Source organism: Saimiri boliviensis, chromosome 6 (genome assembly GCF_048565385.1).
Source record: "Saimiri boliviensis isolate mSaiBol1 chromosome 6, mSaiBol1.pri, whole genome shotgun sequence".
Taxonomy (NCBI): Eukaryota; Metazoa; Chordata; class Mammalia; order Primates; family Cebidae; genus Saimiri; species Saimiri boliviensis.
The window spans coordinates 50456729-50461765 of NC_133454.1; the positions used below are offsets into that span (position 1 = coordinate 50456729).

Here is a 5037-nt window from a genome sequence, read left to right on the forward strand (position 1 = left end):
GATATGACGGAAAGCTGGACAGGTCTTGCCCCTCTTACAGGAAGCAAACAGGCTAGCGGGAAAGACAAAGAGACAATATTAGTGAACTGTGTTGTGGTGAGCTATGGAAACACCTGGAAGAGGCAACTAATTGGTGACTTTTAAGATAAGATCAGAAGAAGAGCTAAGAGTCAGGTGAAGAGAGCTAAGAGAGGGATGGGATGAGGGCATGAGAAATAATGTGCAAGACAACACAGAGGATAATTTGTGGACGCTCACATTCACAGCAGCATTTTTGCAATAGCAAAAAAGTAGAAGGTCGGGTGCGGTGGCTCAAGCCTGTAATCCCAGCACTTTGGGAGGCCGAGGCGGGTGGATCATGAGGTCGAGAGATCGAGACCATCCTGATCAACATAGTGAAACCCTGTCTCTACTAAAAATACAAAAAACTAGCTGGGCGTGGTGGCGCGTGCCTGTAATCCCAGCTACTTAGGAGGCTGAGGCAGGAGAATTGCCTGAGCCCAGGAGGCGGAGGTTGCGGTGAGCTGAGATCACGCCATTGCACTCCAGCCTGGGTAACAAGAGCGAAACTCCGTCTTAAAAAAGAAAAAAAAAAGGAGAAGCAGTCCATCTCCACTGACAGATGAATGGATAAGGAAAATGTGGTATAGTGGAATATTATTATTTTTTTGAGACAGAGTCTCACTCTGTCACCCAGACTGGAGTGCAGTGGCATAATCTTGGCTCACTGTAACCTCTGCCTCTCGGGTTCAAGTGAATCTCCTGCCTCAGCTTCCCAAGTAGCTGGGATTACAGGCACATGCCGCCATGCCCAGCTAGTTTTTGTATCTTTAGTACAGACAGGGTTTCACCATATTAGCCAGGCTGGTCTCAAACTCCTGACCTCAGGTGATCCACCCACCTCAGCCTCCCAAAGTGCTGGGAGTACAGGCGTGAGCCTCCATGCCAGGCAATATAATGCAAAATTAATTAGCCTTAAAAGGGAAGGAAGTTCTGATATGTGCTACAATAGGAATTAACCTTGAGGACACTGTGTTAGGTGAAATAGACACAAAAGAGCAAATACCACATGATTCCACTTATATGAGAATAGTCAAATTTGTAGGAATTTATAGAAAGTAGAGTGGTGGTTGCTGGGAGCTGGGAAAAGGGAGGAATGGAGAGTTAGTGTTTAATGGGTATAAAACTTGTTTGGTATGATAAAAATTTCTGAGGATGGATGATGATGATAGTTGCATAATAATATGAATATACTTAATGCCACCAAAATATGCTTTTAAAATGGTAAATTTTATTATGTATATATTTTACCACAATTTAAAAAATTAATATTTTAAAAGGACATAGAGTGCTCGCTTCGGCAGCACATATACTAAAATTGGAACGATACAGAGAAGATTAGCATGGCCCCTGCGCAAGGATGACACGCAAATTCGTGAAGCGTTCCATATTTTTTTTTTTTTTTAAAAAAGGACATAGAATCAAAGGAAGAGGCTGTCACCTATGGACACAAATATCTGTAATCATTCTTAAGCATCTTTCACCTATAAAGACAAATAAGGCCCACTTCCTCTCTTGGAAGCTTGGTAGCTTAGGAGGAAAAAAATCACATAAAAAGTTTAACTTCAACTTGGAAGTCCTCAATTCAACCATTGTAAGAGTCTTACTTGTATCCACCAAGGCCTCAGTCTTCCTTACTTCTGGTGTCTCTATAGAAGTACCCCCAGGATGGGTGTAGTGGCTCACGTCTGTAATCCCAACACTTTGTGAGGCCGAGGCGGGTAGACCACCTGAGGTCAGGAGATCGAGACCAGCCTGGCCAACATGGTGAAACCCTGTCTCTACTAAAAATACAAACAATTAGCCAGGCATGGTGGCACACACCTGCAGTTCCAGCTACTTGGGAGGCTGAGAGAGGAGAATTGCTTGAACCCAGGAGGCAGAGGCTGCAATGAGCCGAGACTGTGCCACTGTACTCCAGCCTGGGTGAAACAGAACAAGACTGTTTCAAAAAGAAAATTTTTTAAAAAGTACCCTCAAAGACCTGGGCGCATCATAAGCAAGCCGTGTTGGCAACTCAACGGTCTGTGTGGTCTTGTCCTTACTGCTCGGTAGATCTCTGGAATTTGGATGCCTCCAGCAGTGTTACAGTAAAGTCCATGGAGCGAATTGCTGGCATGCACGCAGTGCTGGGTGGCCCTAGGGCAACTGCACTCTCTTCAGTGGTGCAGTTGGGAGTTTCTGTAATGTCTGTGCCCTCTGGCTAGGCCCTAAAAGTGTGGGGAAATCGAGACTTTTAGGGCCCAGCCCCTTCAGGGGAGGCCCACAGCAGAGGAGCTTGGACACGTAATCACTCAGGATGCCTGTCTCCTCCCTTCTCTCACAGGAGGTACAGCTTCACTAGAGGAGGTGGAGGTTGAGAAGATGCAGATGGCTTTCAGTAGAGCCTCACTCTGCACCAGGGTCCTCTGTCTCCTCCACTCTTCAGACCCTGGGGTTGAGCCTAGCTTATGCTGGCAGACTCATTACTCACTTATGGAGATTTCTTTCTATAAGTTTCCATTGTTTCTTCTTTCTGTGGGGACCCCCTCCCCATTCAGTCCATCAGATATATCTATGAAGCTCTGAATTCCAAATAAAGGTTCAGATTATTTCCCAAGGAGCCCCTGGACCCCGGGGAAATCATAGGATGTTGCCCGACACCTGTAACAAGGTCCCTGAACATTCCGTGACAGTTAGAGTGATTTTCTCTGCCCAGAGCACAGAGAAGGTCTCTAGGGGAGTGTTGCTTAACCTCAAAGTTGTCATATTCTAGTCTTAGCCAAGCCATCCTTTTACACCAATCTGTACTACAATCTTATAAGTGTTTTCCTGGCACTTTTGAATTACATGGTACAGGAGAACAGAGGCGGGAGAGATTGATTCTGTCTAGGGCAGGTTGTTCAAGAGAAAGGAGTAGGGACAGTGTGATACCAACACTCCTTAACATTAATTGAACAGCATGCATAACACCACAGAGCCCTGTTACCATGCACATCATTACTGTATACACTCACAGGTTCTGCAGGCCAAACCCCCTCCTGAATACGGTGAGGCCATGCCACCAGAAGGAGAAAGCATGGCTGGTGGGAAAGCCTTGGAGGTGGAGCCAGAGGACCTGGCTCGCTTCCAGGCACCACCCAGTTCCTTCATCCTCTCAGTATTCAGATGTGACCATCTTCAGGAGAACACATCCCCACTAATACCTTCGCTGCCTTCCTTTCAAGACTACCACGAATCAGAGGAAATGCTTTCAGAGAAAATGCTTCCAAAATTGTCTAATGCTCTTACAAAAATAAAATAAAAACAAAAGGAATAATAAAATAACAACAGACCATTATAAAAAAGAATAATGATGAAAAGCTCAGCATAGGTCAGTGGGCCTAAGAAATGGCTGATTACCATCTTTCAATCAGCATATTGTGCATATTTGTCAGGTTCAGAGAAGCCTGCGTTTTGTAGAAGAAGAGCTGAAATCCATATATTAAATGTCCATTTCAGTGGTGGGTCAGGAAGAGCAAAGGATGTATCTCACACATAGCTGTTAGGTGTCCTGAGTGATGTGAACATCAACTCATTGTGCTAGTTGTCTCATAACTTTAAAAAAAATCTGAGAAAATGCATGCATGATATGAGATTCTCACTGAATACAAGTAATGAGAACAGGAGCCCCATTCTAGACTTCTAGAGTCTAAGAGCAGGGACTTGCTCCCCATCCCCTACCCCCCACCCCCTGCCACAGGCTTGAATCTCTCCTCTCTGATTTCCTCCCCAGCTGTCCTGTCCAGGAGATGCTGCCTCCACTCATTGCACTGTGATGCAGAAATCAAAGGAAGCTACTGGGAGGGAAGGAGACTCACACCATACTCAGCTAAGTGAGAGAGTTGTTAACAGGGAGGCTGGGAAGGTCAGGTAAGCTGAGCAGGCCCGCGTTGCCATGGAGTTTGTTGAATTAGACATGGAACAAGGAGATGCTGGTAAGATGAGGTGACCCTGGCTGCCTGAGTTACACAATCTCCTTGCCAAAGGTGCATATGCAGAGGCCCGATAGAAAATCATCTGGCCTGGACTTCTCCTTTTGCTTATGGGGATTTGGGTTCTGGGGCTGGGGACAGGTGGGCTGTCCTATGCCCAGGGAGAGGAGGGGGAAGAGCCTAGCCCAAGTCCCTATATAGCATCTGGGTGGAAATGGGGAAATCAGGGCAAGTGGGTTGAAGCTGAGTCTGGAGCCGGCCAGAGCCTGTGTGAATAGACGCAAGACTGGGGAACTGTGGACAACTTGTGAGGGATGTGCTACAAGCTGTGCCTCGGCTGACTGTCAGCTGTAAAATGTGGGGCTGGGTAGGGACGGCTTAAAGTGCAAAGTCCAAGTATCAGGGCCCTTCTGCACCCTTGAAACAACATACGTACATTTTTAGTTTTTCTTTTGCACCACTCGTATCCCAAGCTCCTTACAGAAGATTTCCCTTGTGGCTGATCTAGTGAGTTCTCACAATTAGCAGCCATTTCTCAGACCTGCTTGGCAAATGGGCCTATTGTTGGATGTGGAACTCATCCTCAAGAAGATAAATCAGTTCCCATCCTGGGTGCAACCTCATGCTTTATCACCTTCTTTCAACATGCAGTCCCACAGACAGGCTGTTCATGTCAGTAGCTGGAAGTGTTAGCACCTGAATCCTTGCCCAGGGTTTCATGGAAGAAGCAGCACAACTAAGCGGCCTCTAGAAAAAATTTGGGTTGGTAAAAAGCCCATAATGACACTTGATTCAAGGCATGTAGTGCGTTTTATTATTGCTGATATTAAAGCACAATAAGCAATATTCTAGTTAATTTATCATTGGCCTTTACCTTATACTTTTGCAACATTTGCAACTTTTCCCTCCAGTCCCCAGAAAGAATAGCAAGTATTTTACTTTATTAAGCACTTATGGACAAGATTCAGAAGTATAGCACCTAGCATTAGTAACATCCCAGTGTTAGGATTTAAAAGTGGACTTC

The 5037-nt window shown here is 45.6% G+C and overlaps 1 non-coding gene across 1 annotated transcript; it reads left to right on the top strand.

Annotated features, from left to right (window-relative positions):
- The first annotated feature begins 1348 nt into the window (after positions 1 to 1348).
- LOC120364729 (U6 spliceosomal RNA) lies at positions 1349 to 1455 on the top strand. The gene has a single exon (XR_005579879.2). It is a non-coding gene; the product is annotated as a U6 spliceosomal RNA (small nuclear RNA).
- The last annotated feature ends 3582 nt before the right edge of the window (positions 1456 to 5037 follow it).